Source organism: Acinonyx jubatus, chromosome C1, assembly GCF_027475565.1.
Source record: "Acinonyx jubatus isolate Ajub_Pintada_27869175 chromosome C1, VMU_Ajub_asm_v1.0, whole genome shotgun sequence".
NCBI lineage: Eukaryota > Metazoa > Chordata > Mammalia > Carnivora > Felidae > Acinonyx > Acinonyx jubatus.
The window spans coordinates 170,551,848-170,570,184 of NC_069381.1; positions in this window are offsets into that span (position 1 = coordinate 170,551,848).

Consider the following 18,337-nt stretch of genomic DNA (forward strand, 5'->3'; position numbering starts at 1 on the left):
CATGGTAAATACAAAAGATTGTCTTTTTCATTTTTTTAAAAAAATTTTAACATATATTCATTTTTTGATAGAGACAGAGAGAGGGAGACACAGAACCCTAAGCAGGCTCCAGGCTCTGAACTGACAGCACAGAGCCTGACGTGGGGCTCGAACTCACGGACCGTGAGATCATGACCTGAGCCGAAGTCGGATACCCAACCAACTGAGCCACCCAGGTGCCCCTGTCTTTTTCATTTTTAATTTCTTCAAAGGAAAATTGTGTCTACATCAAATATTTTTTAATGCATTGGAGTTTATAATACATGAGTAGAATGTGTTACAAAAACAGCACCAATTATAATGAAGAATAAAATGGAGAAATACGGTCTAAGAATCTTACATTCATGAAGTAGTAGAAGCTTTTTGAAGATATGTCAAAGTTGTATGTAATAAACCTTACAGCAACCACTAAGGACATAAAACAAGGAGCTATATAGTCACAAAGCCAAAAATGAAGATGGCATGGTAGGCACAAAATTGCTCCATTAATCCAAAAGAAATCATAAAAACAGAAATACAGAATATATAATACAAATAGGAAGCAACATAACAGTAAATATAAATATTTACTAAAAATATAGATAATATGTTATGCAGAAATGCTCTAAATACTCAAGCAACATGAATTTGTTGGGTTGATTTTAAAAAGCAAGATCCAACCATATTATGTCTATAACAAATTTACTCTAAGTATTAAAACACAAATATATTAAAAGTATAAGGATGGAAAAAGACATATCATGCCAAAACTCATCCAAAAAAGTGTACATAGTAATACAAGACAAATTAAGTTTTAGAACAGGGAATATTACCAGGGATAAAAATGGGCTTTTCATAATGATGAAAGGGTCATTTCAACAGGAAGACAAAACAATCCATGCATGAATGCAATCAAAGAACTTCAAAATACATAAAGCAAAAACCAAACAGAGCTGAAAAGAGAAACAGCCAAATCTGTAATTACTGTAATCTGAATGGAGGAAAGTAAAACTTAACTTAATGTATGTTTGAATTTTATTAAAACAATTGACATAGGTGCTACCAACATGTTACCAGTAATTCATTTACTCATAATATTATATTCCAGAGAATTTTATAGGTAATAGACATAAAAAAAAGTGAAATATAATCTTTGTTTTCAGGGAATTTACCATGTAATGAAGCAGCTTATAGCACAGTAAAACCTCGTACTGCAAGTAACTTATTCTGTGAGGAGCAAATATTTCTAATAAATTTTAGAAGGTGAGCAAATATTTCTAATAAATTTTAACTTGACAAATGAACAATGTCTTTTAATACAAGTAGTACATAACGCCAAATATCACGTGATAACAGCTGAGCCAATGTCTCTCTCTCTCTCTCTCTCTCTGTCTGTCTCTCTCTCATTGCAGGATTGTGGGAGATCGTCTCCCAAACTTGGATCCCCAGTCTCAGGACGAGGTGTTTGGCAGAAATCAGTGATTTTTCAGAACATTGGAAGGTGCCCACAACTGGCACTAATGTATTTTTTTGTCACTTCAAATCACCTATGAATAGTCCTTTACTTTTCCATATAAGAGTAAGCTTAAGAATGCTTTGCTTCATCCTAGGGCAGCCTGCCTGCAGATATAAATCCTTTCCTCTGCTGCCTTATTGCCAGTTACATTAAATACAATATATGACAAGAGTTTATTAATACTGTACTGTAGTCAACATCCATGCAAGTGTATACAATGGCCCTAATGCAGAAAAAGGTTGAAAAGAAAGGCAGCAACAAGGAGATAATTGCTGCAGAAGTTAAGAAGGAAATCATCAAGTATGAACGAGGTATGCGAGTGGCTGAAATTGCAATATTTTATAAGAAGTCCACATCTACATTTTGTCTGCAGAGGAAGAAGTGAAAACCGCAAAGGAATCCCTCACTTAATTAGAGATATGTGTAAAATGTGGGAAACAATGCAAAATTTTGTAGAAAAGCACCACCCCAATAAGGCTGTTGCAGTGCAAGTGATGAATCTGCTTAATGACAATGCAATGTCACATTTCCATGAAATCCTCAAAAGGAGACAAAAGCAAGTGTCATTGGATAGGTTACTGGTTAAACTTGCACAAAAAGAAAAAGATTCCATTGAGCCAATAGATAGCAGTGATTTCGTTATTTTTAGTGAAAGTCGTAATACATAATAACCCTCCTCTCTCTTGTCTCCCTCAGCACCAGCCACGAAGGTTTTCAGAAGGGTAGGTTAATTTGTTTATTTTTATTAATATTTAGTATTTTATTATTTTACATTTATTACAGTATTGCAATCATTTTTGTGGGTTTTGGAATGAATCATCTGAGTTTGCATTATTTCTTATGGAGAAATTCACTTTTATACACAAGTCCTTTGATTACAAGCCTGTTTCCAGAACGAATTTTGCTCTCAAACCAAGGTTTAACTGTATTTAGGTAGATCCAAGACAAAACCAAATGGTAAGTTTATTGAAGTTACCTTTTCTCCTATGTTTCATTACAAAAATTTCAAATACAGAAAAGCAAAAAAAAAAAACCCTAAATATCTACAAAATGAAATTTAAAATATCATATTCCAATATTTCTTAAATTTTCTAGCTATTCTTTTCATGCATTTGAAAGTAAATTCCAGATACCAAAATATCTCTAAATAATTTAACATGTATCTCCTATAACTAAGGATGTCATATTAAAACACTGTATCAAAAAAATACTTATTTAACCCCCAACATCTGCTAAATTCAGTCCATTCTCTAATTCTCCAATTTTCCCCCAAGTTTCTTTATGCTTATATTCATAAAACAGGATCAAATCAACTTTCAAGAATTGTATTTGTCATTATACCTTGGTCTTTTTTTTTTTAATTTGATAAAGTCCCTGTACTGCACACAGACATAGATACATATACCCTTTTTCAGAAGGTTATCTTTTTTAAAAATGTGTCAAATGAAAAACAATTTAGTAACAAGTTAGTTTCCTTTATTCAAGGGAAAACAATCGATGGATTTGGAGGAGTGCAGTGCCTTACAAACAATGGAGGAAACTTCCTGAGAGATATTGGGCAAAAGAAAGCTTTATAGGGCTTAGAAGCAGCAATACCCACACAGGACATAATTGGCTGGGAAGTCGGGGATTTCTTTGTAAGGCTAGCAGGCCCTACTTTCTAGGGTAAGGTAAACTAGCTAAAGCTGAGTTGGAGGATTGTCATTGGTGTATGTTCAGTTTTTTAACAGTGAGGTGTTTCTCTTAAGGGCAAACTGACAGGTTTCAAACTGTGACAGCTGGGCCACTGGGGTGAACTCCATTTTGTGGGTCTCAATATCTGAATTACCTTTATTAACTGTAAATCATAATTTTTCTGTTTGCTAAGACTGTTGATTGCTGTATTCTTCTATTTTTTATATTCTATGAAGTTTTTGTATAAAATCTTGCTTTTGCTTTGATTCAGGACCAATTTTTTTTGTATGACTATTATATTGGTGATGCAACATACTTCATATTGAGAGAATCTGGAGGCACAGTGTCAATCACAAGATGCTATCAATGACGCAAGATTTGATTACTTGGTTAAGGTGGTGACCATAAAATTTCCCCACTATGCAAATACATCCTGAAGTTACTTTTCAATCCCCTATTTTTTTAGTTTTCCCTATGACTTACATTGCCCCTCCTAAAATACTCAGTGAGTGACTCAATGATCTCTTTTTTCTTTTCTACAATATGTAACCTTATTCTTAGGAAGGGTTCTCTTATCACTCATAAAATATTTGTGATGGACTTGTTCAATTATGTCTTATCTTTAAAGGTAAATGGGGAGAGGGAGCCAAGATGATGGAACAGCATGGAAGTTTTTCTTGTGTGTAGCATCCATGAAATACAGCCACATCACCACTAAATCATCCTGCACACCTAGAAAACTGATTGGAGGATTAACACAACAATCTGCACAACCTGAACCACAGAATTCAGCAGGTACACAGTGCGGAGAGATGAACTTGGGGAGAGAAAAGCCACAGAGGGCAGGGAGGTGCTTTCGCATGCAGAGAGAGGACAGCGATGGTGGGGAGAATATGGGAAAAGCACCCCTCTCCAAAAGCAGGTGGAGAGAAAGTGGAAAATTGGAAACGGTCACAGGGACTAAACTAAAAAGAGAGAAAGGAGAAAGGAGAGGGTTTAAATTCCATTAAGACTGTAAACAGGGGGAACACAGAGTCTGCAACTCCCCAGCTGGATACCTGGCAGTGTTCTGGTGGCAAGGGCGAATCCCCAGGAGCAGAGTGGGGTCTGGGAGGTTCTTGGGCCACATGGGGAAAAGCAGTTCCACTGCTAGAAGGACATTTGCTAGAGGCTGTGAGGCAACCTGGGCCCAGCAGACTCCAGAGAATGGCCACATTCACTGGTGCTAGAACAAGGTCGTTAAGGGTGAAGCCTGGTGCCAGATGAGTGTTGTGATTTTCCATAATCCCTGAAAAGTTACTGCTACACTATCTTATGAACTTTTTCTGGTGCAGGCTGGCACCTGGCTGCAGTCTCTGGGCATCTGCAGCAGCACAGTCCCTTAAACTTTCCTGGGTGCTGCTGGCATTTGGCCATTGCTTGATGAGACCCTCCACATAGGGCAGAATGGGTCAAAGCTGCAGTCCCTCAGAAGTAAGGGGCCAGGGAAAACACCCACATCTGAGACAAAACGTGGGAGATAGGTACTACCTGGGGCTCTGTCAAGGACAGTGTAAAAGCAGGGAATGGACAAAAGCTAAAGACAAGGACGGGTGCACGATTGCTGATCGGGGAAAACAGTTTCGATACTACAGACTGGGTAGCTAGGGGACCCATTTTCACTGCTTCCGTGCATGCCTATACCCACCTACAAGCGCCACAACAATCCACCCCTGTATGCTAGCAGCGCCATCTAGTGGAGAACGGAGCCATTACACTAAGCCCCACCCAACTGGGCCAACCTCACTCTTCAACAGAAGTCTCATCAACTGCTTAGTTTATAGACTATAAAGCGCCTCGTAGTCTGACTTCTAGGGGAAAACAAAGTAATTTCAGTCATATTTCAGTATGTTTAGTAGGTCCATCTATTCATTTTTCTTTGTTTCTTTTTTCTTTTTTTCTCTTTTTCATTTCCTTTCTTTTTCTTGAATACAGAAAGAAAAAAATTGTTTTATTTTCAATTTTTATTAAAAATATTTTCTTTAAGTTTTTCACTATATTTTTTACTTTTGTGAGAAATTTTTCAAATTCTATTTTATTTCCATCATTTTATTTTAGTCTACTTCAGTGTATTCATTTTTTCAAATTTTCAAATGATTTCCTTTTTTTTCTTTTTTCTCTTTTTTGTTTCTTTTCTTTTTCTTGAATACAGAAAGAGAAAAAATTCATTTTTATATTTAATGTTATTAAAATATTTTTATTTAATTTTTTTCTACTGTATATTTTACTTTTGTGAAAATTTTCTCAAATTCTAGTTTACATCCATTATTTCATTTTAGCCTACTTCAATGTATTAACTTTTTCAAATTTTCAAATGATTTCCTTTTTTTTTCTTCTTTCCCCTTTTTTCTCTAATCTATAAAGCCACTTTCAACACCCAGACCAAAACACACCTAGGATCTAGCATCAATTATTCAATTTTGTGTGTGTCTATTTTTAATTTGTTAATTTTTAACTTTTTTTATTTTAATTTTTTTTTATTTTAAATTTTCTACCTCATTAATTCCTTTTCTCCTTTCAAAATGATGAAACAAAAGAATTCACCCCAAAAGAAAGATCAGGAAGAAACGACACCGGGGACTTAACCAACACAAATACAAGCAAAAAGTCTGAACTAGAATTTAAGATAATAAGAATACTAGCAGGAGTCGAAAATAGGTTAGAATCCCTTTCTGAGGAGATAAAAGAGTAAAAACTAGTCAGGATGAAATAAAAAAATGCTATAACTGAGCTGCAATAATGAATGGATGCCGTGGCAGCAAGGATAGATGAGGCAGAACAGAGAATCAGCAATATAGAGGACAAACTTATGGAGAATACAAAGCACACAAAAAAAGAGGGAGATTAAGGCAAAAGAGCATGGTTTAAGATTTGGAGAAATCAGTGACTCATTAAAAAGGAACAACATCAGAACTATAGGGGTCCCAGAAGAGGAAGAGAAAGAGATACGGGTAGAAGGGTTATGTGAGCAAATCATAGCAGAAAACTTTCCTAACCTGGGGAAAGACACAGACACCAAAATCCAGGAAGTACAGAGAACTCCCAAGAGATTTAACAAAAACCAACCATCAACAGGGGAACCAATCTACAAGGGAAGACAGATCAGGTTTGCAGCAGACCTATCCACAGAAACTTGGCAGGCCAGAAAGGAGTGGCAGCATATATTCAATGTGCTGAATCAGAAAAATATGCAGCCAAGAATTCTTTATCCAGCAAGGCTGTCATTCAAAATAGAAGGAGAGATAAAAATCTTCCCAGGCAAACAAAAATTAAAGGAGTTTGTGACCACTAAATCAACCTTGCAATAAATTTTAAGGTGGACTCTCTCAGGGGAGAAAAAATGAAAATATAAATAAATGAATAAAGGCCAAAAGTAACAAAGATTAGAAAGGACCAGAGAACACCACCAGAAACTCGAACTCTACAAGCAACATATTGGTAATAAATTCATATATTTCAGTACATACTCTAAACATCAATGGACTCAATGCTCCAATTAAAAGACGTAGGGTAACAGAATGGATTAGAAAACAAGATCCATCTATATGCTATTTACAAGAGACCCACTTTACACCTAAAGACACCTTCAGATTGAAAGTAAGGGGATGGAGAACTATCTATCATGCTACTGGGCAACAAAAGAAAGCCAGAGTAGCCATACTTATATCAGACAATCTAGACCTTAAAATAAGGACTGTATCAACGGATGAAGAATGGAATTACATAATAATTAAGGTGTCTATCCACCGAGAAGACCTAACAATTGTAACCATTTATGCTCCAAATGTGGTGCACCCAAATATGTAAATCAATTAATCACAAACATAAAGAAACTCATTGATAATACCAATATAGTAGGGAATTTAAACACCTCACTTACAACAATGGACAGATCATCTAAACAGAAAATCTACAAGTAAACATTGGCTTTGAATGACACACTGGATCAGATGGACTTAACAGATATATTCAGAACATTTCTTCCTAAAGCACTGGAATATACATTCTTCTCCAGTACACATGGAATGCTCTCCAGAATATATTACATACTGGGACACAAATCAGCCCTCAACAAGTACAAAAAGATGGAGATCATACCGTGCATATTTTCAGACCACAATGCTATGAAACTCAAAATCAACCACAAGAAATAATTTGGAAAGATAACAAATCCTTGGAGACTGAAGAACATCCCACTAAAGAATGAATAGGATAACCAAGAAGGTAAAGAGGAAATTAAAAAGCATATGGAAGCCAATGAAAATGATAACACCACAACCCAAAACCCCTGGGACGCAGCAAAGGCTGTCATAAGAGGAAAGTATATAGCAATCCAGGCCTTCCTAAAGAAGGAACAAATGTCTCAGATACACAACCTAACCTTATACCTTAAAGAGCTGGAAAAAGAACAGCAAATAAAACCCAAAACCAGCAGAAGACAGGAAATAATAAAGATTAGAGCAGAAATTAATGCTATCGAAACCAAAAAAATAGTAGAACAGACCAATGAAACCAAAAGCTGGTTATTTGAAAGAATTTTTAAAAATTGATAAACCACTAGGCAGTTTGATCAAAAAGAAAAAGGAAAGGACCCAAATAAGTAAAATCAAGAATGAAAGAGGAGAGATCACAACTAACACAGCAGAAATAAAAACAATAATAAGAGAATATTATGAGCAATTATATACCAATAAAATGGGTAATCTGGAAGAAATGGACAAATTCCTAAAAACATATACACTACCAAAACTGAAAAAGGAAGAAATAGAAAATTTGAACAGACCTATAACCAGTATGAAATCAAATTAGTAATCAAAAATCTCCCAAAAAACAAGAGTCCAGGGCCAGATGGCTTTCCAGGGAAATTCTACCAAACATTTAAGGAGGAGTTAACATCTATTCTCTTGAACCTGTTCCAAAAAATAGAAATGGAAGGAAAACTTCCAAACTCATTCTATGAAGCCAGCATTACCTTGATCCCAAAACCAGACAGAGACCCCACTAAAAAGGAGAACTATAGACCAATTTCCCTGATGAACATGGATGCAAAATCCTCAACAAGATATTAGCCAACCGGCTCCAAAAATATATTTAAAAAATTATTCACCACGACCATGTGGGATTTATACCTGGGATGCGGGCCTGGTTCAATATCTGCAAAACAATTAACGTGATTCATCACATCAATAAAAGAAACGACAAGAACCATATGATCCTCTCAATAGATGCAGAGAAAGTATTTGACAAAATACAGCATCCTTTCTTGATAAAAAAAAACCCTCAAGAAAGTAGGGATAGAAGGATTATACCTCAAGATCATAAAAGCCATATATGAATGACCCAACTCTAATATCATGTTCAAAGGAGAAAAACTGAGAGCTTTCCCCCTGAGGTCAGGAACAAGGCAAGGATGTCCACTTTCACCACTGTTATTCAACATAGTATTAGAAGTCTTAGCCTCAGCAATCAGACAACACAAATAAATAAAAGGCATCCAAATTGTCCAGGAGGAGGTCAAACTTTCACTCTTCGCAGATGACATGATACTCTATGTCAAAAACCCAAAAGATTCCACCAAAAAACTGCTAGAATTGATTCATGAATTCAGCAAAGTTGCAGGATATAAAATCAATGCACAGAAATCAGTTGCATTCCTATACACCAACAATGAAGCAACAGAAAGAGAAATCAAGGAATGAATTCATTTACAATTGCACCAAAAACCATAAAATACCTAGGAATAAGTCTAACCAAAGAGGTGGAAAATCTATACACTGAAAACTATAGAAAGCTTATGAAAGAAATTGAAGAAGACACAAAAAAATGGAAAAAGATTCCATGCTCCTGGATAGGAAGAACAAATATTGTTAAAATGTCGATACTACCCAAAGAAATCTACATTTTCAATGCAATTCCTATCAAAATAACATCAGCATTCTTCACATAGCTAGAACAAATAATCCTAAAATTTGTATGGAACCAGAAAAGACCCCGAATAGCCAAAGCGATCTTGAAAAAGAAAACCAAAGCAGGAGGCATCAGAATCCCAGACTTCAAGCTATACTACAAAGCTGTAATCATCAAGACAGTATGGTACTGGCACAAGAACAGACACTCAGATCAATGGAACAGAATAGAGAACCCAGAAATGGACCCACAAACTTATGGCCAACTAATCTTTGACAAAGCAGGAAAGCATATCCAATGGAATAAAAACAGTCTCTGCAAGCAGTGCTGGGAAAACTCGACAGAGACATGCAGAAGAGTGAACCTGGATCACTTTCTTACACCATACACAAAAATAAACTCAAAATGTATGAAAGACCTAAAGGTAAGACAGGAAGCCATCAAAATCCTAGAGGAGAAACCAGGCAAAAACCTCTTTGATCTTGGCCGCAGCAATTTTTTACTCAACACATCTCCAGAGGCAAGGGAAACAAAAGCAAAAATGAATTACTGGGACCTCATCAAAATAAAAAGCTTCTCCACAGCAAAGGAGACAATCAACAAAATTAAAAGGCAACTGACAGAATGGGAGAAGATATCTGTAAACAACGTATCAGATAAAGGGCTAGTATCCAAAATCTATAAAGTACTTACCAAACTCAACGCCCAAAAACAAATAATCCAGTAAAGAAATGGGAAAAAGACATGAATAGACATTTCTCCAAAGAAGACATCCAGATGGCCAACTGACACATGAAAAAAAATGCTCAACATCACTCATCATGAGGGAAATAGAAATCAAAAACACAATGAGATATGTCCTCACACCAGTCAGAATGGCTAACATTAACAACTCAGGCATGTTGGCAAGGATGCAGAGAAAGAGGATCTCCTTTGCATTATTGGCGGGAATGTAAGCTGGTGCAGCCACTCTGGAAAACAGTATGGAAGTTCCTCAAAAAACTAAAAATAGAACTACCCTATGACCCAGCAATTGCACTAGATATTTATCCAAGGGATACAGGTGTGCTGTTTCGAAGGGACACATGCACCCCATGTTTATAGCAGCACTATCAACAATAGCCAAAGTATGGAAAGAGCCCAAATGTCCATCGATGGATGAATGGATAAAGAAGATGTGGTATACACAATGGAGTATTACTAGACAATAAAAAAGAATCTTGCCATTTGCAACTACGTGGATGGAACTAGAGGGTATTATGCTAAGTGAAATTAGTCAGAGAAAGACAAATATCAGATGACTTCACTCATATGAGGACTTTAAGAGACAAAACAGATGAACATAAGGGAAGGGAAACAAAAATAATATAAAAACAGGAGGGGGACAAAACAGAAGAAACTCTAAAATATGGAGAACAAATAGAAGGTTACTGGGGGGGGGGGGTGGTGTGGGAGGGAGGATGGGCTAAATGGATAAGGGGCATTAAGGAATCTACTCCTGAAATCATTGTTGCACTTTATGCTAACTAATTTGGACATAGATTTAAAAAAAAAAAAAAACAGTTAAAAGTAGAACTACCCTATTATCCAGCAATTGCCCTGGTAGGTATTTACCCAAAGGATACAAAAATACTGATTCAAAGGGGCACATGAACCGTGATGTTTATAGCAGCATTATCAACAAGAGCCAATTTATGGAAAGAGCCCAAAAGTCTACTGACTTATAAATAAAGAAGTGATATATATCTCCACAATTGAAAATTAGCATAAAAACCAAATTAAATCTTGCTGTTTGCAATGACATGGATTGAGGTTAGCTAATGCTAAGCAGAGTAAGTGAGTCAGAGAAAGACAAATGATTTTCATGATTTCACGCATGTGTGGAATTTAAGAAACAAAGCAGATGAACATGGGGATGCGGAAAGAGAAGGGCAAATCATAAAACAGACTCTTACCTATAGAGAAGAAACTGAAGTTTGCATGAAGGAAGGTGGGTGGGGGGATTGGTTAAATAGGTGATGGAGATTAAGGAGTGCACTTGCGGTAATGAGCACTAGGCAATATATAGAATTGTCAAACTCTATATTGTACAACTGAAATTAATATTACATTGTATGTTAACTATACTGGAATTTAAATAAATAAATAGATAGATAGATAGATTGATAGATAGATAGATAGATAGATAGATAGATAGATAGATAGATAGAGGTAAATGGAAACCAGAGCCTCTTACCAAAGCCAATTTAAGATCATCAAGCTAACGGGAGAGCTGAGAAGACAGCTTTGTAAGTTCCCTCATGTATAAACCACAGTTTTCCCAATTAAACATTAACTTGATGCTGCTTTTGGTAATTGTTGCCACTTTTGTGGAAATAAGTAAATGCTCAATCTGTGATTATTTAAGGATTTTTATGTTTATGTTGTATAAGTAATCATATATAACTAAATTCCCCAGGTATCATTTACTAAGACCACAAAACTATGTTCATGCCTATAGTGAAAGAGTTTGATTGCTTTTTAATCACTATTTTCTGAAACAGAAACCATCTGCCCCCACAGAGGTTTCTTGACTTCCCCAAAACTGTCTCACATGTGCTTAGGGATAATGCTGCACTTTTCAGTTTCTCACATCCCAGGTACTGCGTAATGTCTGTTACTGAAAGTCACTGGAAGGAAGCACTCTGCTATAATAACGACTCCTACCCTCTGTGAAGGGATAAACTGCCTGCCTGCCACGGGTACTCAAAGCCCTAACACTCTCAGGTCCCCATAGGGTACCGGTGCTCTCTGCACAACAAACCATGCTGTGATGCCCGAACAAACAAGGAAAATGCTCCACTCCCAAACTCTGTGTGGCCTGGTATCTGAAGTCACACTGTTCATACTTCAAAGTATATTCAAGCTTCTATCTAATTTTATCCTACCCATTATTAGACCAAATTCCTGAAACTAAGCAGAAAAATAAATTCTACTGTTCTGTGTTTCGGTTCTCTCCTGTCCCTCTAGGTAGGTGCCCATCCATCCAATGTTTTCGATTTAAGATGATCAAAACTGCTCCTGTGAACAGACTAGGATGTTCCCAATCTCATGATCACTTTCAGTTCATCATGCTGTTTGGAGTTAGCTTGATCTGGATTTAAATACAAGTTACACCACTCATTTACTATGACCTTGGATAAGTGCTTTAACTTTTTTTAGTTTTAATTCCTTAACTCAAGAAAAATGGAAATATCATTACATGTCACATAGGTGAGGCTTTTTCTGTGAAGCTTAATTAAAATAATGCACATAAATCACTTAGCCTATAGGCACATGAAATGCAGCACTAAATATTACTAATTATTTATTCTGACGCTGAAATCACTCCCACCCATAAAATTTCCTCCAGTTATTGGGTGACCCATCCAAAACAATTTCATATGTCTTCAGGTACAATTATATGTTTTTATTTTTGTTTTTCACATTCTAGATACCACATAATATCTAATTCTAAGCAAATTAGGCTTCAGCTAGAACTGAGGAGAGAGTTCAATTTCTTACAAGCCAATCACTCAGTGATATGTTATTTCCAGCACCATTTAGGAAGAAAGACCTATGCAATTGAGCATAATATTATGGATATACTTTTGTGGCTTCCAGCAAGTCTCAAAGTTGTCAATCATGGTCTGGTACATCAGCAAGACAGCCCTCCAGAGACATTACACAAGGCAAATCTTTTAATATTTTATCAGCTGCTGTTGATAGGAGGCACTTCAGCTTAGTGAGTCTTTTTATTACTTCCTTTCATTTATTCTGGAGAAGCTTTTATCTCTGTTTATTGATTGCTATCTTTAAAGTTTTTATTTAACACCGGTAAGCAGAGATATGATTAATAAATTTGATTAAATTTTTCAGTAGAAAATTACTTGAAACGTGCTTCCACAAGTCTAATTGATCTTCTCATAGATATGTTTATATGTACTTGTATCTATTCTTTTGTCATGCTAGGTCTCTGAAGACTGATACTCAGGTAAGGAAAAAAAAGTAGAATTGTAACTAAAGGGAAGTGCCACAAAACTCTTGGAAGATTCGTTTTAGGCTGTTTTCAGCACAGCAATACACAAGGGGCCACATGCCAAGGATCAATCATAACCCTCAAGAAGGAAAAAAATAACAACTACAAATATATACACAGAATATTTATTCTCAAAACTGACTGAAATGCGCTTGTGCCTCTTCCTCCTAGTATGGCACCCCAAATAACATCCAACTGTCACAAGAGAAATTTGCTAAGCAGGCGGAAAACATTATTCAAAAGCCTATTTTAGCTTACTCACAGTCAGAAACTTGCTGATCTCAATCCTTCCCATTTTAGCAGCTGCAAAAGCAACAAAATGAGAAACAGCAGAGCTAACAAAAGTTCATTAGACTCAATGTACACCCTCATGAAACTCATTATGGAGATGTCATTGCTGAGGATATCTTGGCATGTTTCAAAAGACTGCTGGGTTAGCAGGCTTTACCACAGTGCTCTCTGGAGCCCCATTAATCTTACGCTGACCAGTGGTGTTTCTTAGACTAGGTGGCACGGAGCTGAAGGATCTGCTTTTTTACTGTTATTATTGTTTGCTTAAGTAAGAATAACCAGGCAATTTTGCCAAGTATATGAAATTGGGAAACTCTGGGTGGCTCTTGATCACAAGATGACTGCTCACAGAACCTAAGAGAAGGGAAAAGAAAATGAGGTAAAGGTCAACTCTGCTTTAAGCCTTTGGGAAGAAGAAACCTTCCTAAGTTGACTTTTCCACCTCTGTTCTCAAGATGAGGGTAGTAATATCTAAAAGGTCAGGGTGCTGGTATGACCCTAGAGGGAAAGAGTCCAAGGAAATCATTTGATTTGCTTCCAGAATCCACTGAACCCAATGAGACAAAAAGAGACGTCAAGCTGATGAGTTTTCTAATCCAGCTAACTAGAGTAAAATAATGCATTTATCTAGGAATATTTTTTGTACCTCTACCCCTTGGAAACTTTTTGAATCAGAAGCTGTCAAGTAGAGCCAGGGATTAGGGTTGCCCTAAATCTCACTCATATCAGGAGGTATTAGCATACAGGAAATGGTGGTGTGTGACTGGCAATGTAGATAGAGATTATCTTAGTGTAAAACACTAGTTCTCAACCTATCAACCCTGGCTGCACATTAGAAGCAGCTGGAAATGTTTTTAAGAACCATGATACCCAGCCCACACTCCAGGCCAATTAAATCAGAATCTCTCAAAGGTGGACTTAAACATTAGCTTTTTTAAAGATTCCCCCAATTAGATAAAATGAGCAATCAAGGTTGAGAACAATTGCTCAAATATATAACTGTCCCTTCAGGCAATATTAACCTATTTTTAGTCCTTGAATCAGTTTATAAATTCATGCACTTAAATAGACATAAATTCCTTAGTGTTGTCAACTATTTATCACTGTATGGTTAAAAATAATTTGCACAGGGGAACCTGGGTGGCTCGGTTGAGCATCTGACTTCATCTCAGGTCATGATCTCGCAGTTCATGAGTTCAAGCCCCATATCGGGCTCACTGCTGTCAGCTGTCAGTGCAGAGCCTGCTTTGGATCCTCTCCCCCACTCTCTTTGTCCCTCTTTCACTTGTTCTCTCCCCCCAAAAATAAATAACTAGAAAAATAATAATGATAACTTGCACACATTTGTATGTGTTATACATACACATGCACATACTCATATGGCCCATTTACCCTTAGTCCACTGGGAAATTTGAGTAGGCTTAGATTTGTTAAACTTTCAAAATAAAAATAAACTAAATCTCTTGCATTTATATTTTTTTAAAGTTACCTCCATCTCTTTTAAGCAAGTGATTAAATCTTTCAGGATTGCCTTCACCACCAATCCCCTCCCCCATGGTAATACCTAGGGATCTATGCAAGGAGATGTTTATAGTTCCTCTTGGCTATTGATAAAGGACCTCACATCTGGAATTCTCCACCAGCAGTTTCAGAAATCTCTAAGGGTGTTTGTTAGGTAGTTTTAGTCCTGGCTGTCTGACCTTAGTGCCTTTTATACTGTAAATGGTTTTATCTGATTTTAGTGGGTACTTGTGACCATTGCTGAAGTCTACAACCTAGACCATAAAGTTCAGACCCTACATCCATATCACATATTCCCCATCTTATGGCTCCTGACTTCTTCCCTCATTCCATGTTTTTCTCAACTCTTAAATCTTCCCATAGTTCAGGAAATCTCAGCTGCGTTCTATAAGTCCTCTCTGTAAGACTCCAAACCACTTTCTGAGACCTCTTAGACTTTCTGAGAAGCCACTTAGAAATGGTCATTAAGTGCCTTGCTAAGCTCATAAATTCACTAAGAGACTCAAGAGTTTTCTCAGAAATTGGTTAGTTTATTTCATCAGCAATATTTCCATGATATCCAAGTGAGAAAGAGTCAGGTAAATGAAGATTTGAAGAAAGTGCATTCTAGAGAGCAAATCCAAATGCCTGAGTTGGGAAAAAGTTGGCCTGTTATAGGACAAGAATGATAGGAAAGATCCTAGTAAATCAGAAGGGAAAAGTGGTAGAAGATGGCAGGACAGAAATAAGCTAGAGCCAGACCATGGAGGGAGCACGGTAGACAAAGCAAGAAGTTTGCATTTCACTGTAAATACAAGAGAAAACCAAGAGGATTTTGTTGAGAGATGACATGCCCTGATGTAATTTTTTAAAATATAATTCTACTTCTTGGGGCGCCTGGGTGGCTCAGTCGGTTAAGCGTCCGACTTCAGCTCAGGTCATGATCTCGCGGTCCGTGAGTTCGAGCCCCGCGTCGGGCTCTAGGCTGATGGCTCCGAGCCTGGAGCCTGCTTCGGATTCTATGTCTCCCTCTCTCTCTGCCCCTCCCCCATTCATGCTCTGTCTCTCTCTGTCTCAAAAATAAATAAACGTTTAAAAAAATTTTTAAATAAAATATAATTCTACTTCTTTTAGAAGAATATAGATTATGGAAGATTTGATTATAGGTTATAGAAGCAAGAATAGAAGTAGAAAAATATGCCACCATAATTGTCTGTGTGAAATAGGAGTATGGCTTGGACTAAGGTGGCAACAATTCAGATTAATGGAAATCAACAAATAAAGGAAACATTTTGAAGAAAAGTTGGATTTGCTAATATATGCATTTGTACGGATAAGGAAAAGATATCCTATATTCTGGCTTGCACAATAGTAATGGTGTTATTTATTGAGGAAGAAGAATGGGAAAAGAAGAATCAAAAGTTCTCATTTATACATTTTATATTTGAATGCATGAGATCCAAGTGTAGATGTCAAATAAGTAGTTATGTGTATCAGCTTTGAACTCAGAAGAAATTGATTTGAGAGTTGCTGACCTGGAGAAGATCCTTAACACCATGAGACTGATTGTCATCATGTAGGCAACAAGGAATAAGCAAGCTCTAAGGAACTTGAACATTTAGAGAGCAGGCTAGAAAAGAAATGTGAATAAAACAAAGATAGAGGAAATCCAGGGAGGTGTGTATAGTCCATCTGAGGAAAATAGAAAGTAGGCTGTCACAAGGGTGAGGGGAAGCCACTAGGGTGCACGGTAGAATTCGAGAGAGCAAGTTGTGTGAGAATGTCTCTGTGCAGAAATAGAGGTGGCCCCACCTTGGCTTCTGATGCATGAGCAGTCAATGGAGCATCCTTGCAGAGGGGTGATTTGGAACCACATATTTGTGCCTGAGCAGGATAAGGCAGGCATCCCTGCAGGAGTGGAGGCAGTGTTGGCTACAAGAGATTGGTTCCATATAGAAGGATTGACCAAATAAGTACAGATATTAAAGCTAGTGGGAGTCAGGTTTCTCACTCTCAGAGAAAGGCATATAGAAAGAAAGAAAAGGATGAATCCTGAGTGTTGCAATAGAATTGAAGGTATTGATGTTAATTCATGTATTTTAATATATATACAGAGCAAGAGAGATGAAGACAAAGAAATAAAGATACAAATGTGTGTGTACTAATAAATATAGAATTGAGTAGATATAAATGTATGTATGCACACATACACATATACATATACATATTCCTTAGCTCTGTCTACTGAGCACTCCTGGGAACAGTGGCCTCCAGCAGAAATAAGTGAACTGTATTAATAAGTGCTGCCAGATCTTGGTTTCTAAACATCATTCTTCACTAAAAGAAATTGAAGATCTTTTAAGAAATAGCTGACTGGGTTAGGGAAAGAAGAAAACAGGCCTGGAAAATCTTATTGTGCAAGAAAGAAATAAAGTACATAAAATGATTCAGACATGTCAAAAGGATACAGAAGCCAGATTGAAGGGTCTCTCTTTGCTAAATGTGAGACAATTTGGATATCAAAGTAAGTAAATTTACTAAACAAATGGATGAATCAAAAATATAGAAAAAATATATATATAGTAAAAAATGAAATGTTTACACAGTCTCAAGCATGTCTCCACAAAATTCTTATTCATCACAAAACTAAAATAAAAAAATTTACAGTGGAGTGGTCTGGTAGACATGACTTAAATACATAATCAAAATTAGCATTATGAATAATAAGACAAAATCATGTACCCCATTAGGCTCATTTCTGTGATATTCCTTCTCAATGTACATAACTGAAGCTCATCAATAAGAAACATCAGACAAACCCAAATTCAGGGATAGTCTACAAAATAACAGACTATCTTCAACTGTCAAAGTTGTGAAAGTCAAGGAAACTGACATGGCCAGACTTTCTAGGCTATTGATCCAGTATGAGATAATAAATTTTATATACTCTACAAAATGGTGTGGACCAGAAAATGATTCCTACAGTCAAAGCATATAAGCAACTTTAGTATTTTAACATAATGCCCATCTTTTAATGTTTGTAAATTAGAACATCTAGTTCATAATCAAGGTTTTTTAAATTAACAAGTCACATGACCACAACATAGCAATTATCAAAGCTAAATTGAAGAAACAATTTTTAGAAACACAGGAAATGTTTATTTTTCTTCTTTTATTATATACTGTGAAGGTAGACTATTTTAACTATTTTTACTACTACTAATAATTCAGATACTGTTTTCACATAGCCTAAAGTAACCTAAACTTAAAAAACAATAAAATATTTAATTTCATTAATATCTAAACCACAGGTATATAATTATCTTTGAATCTGT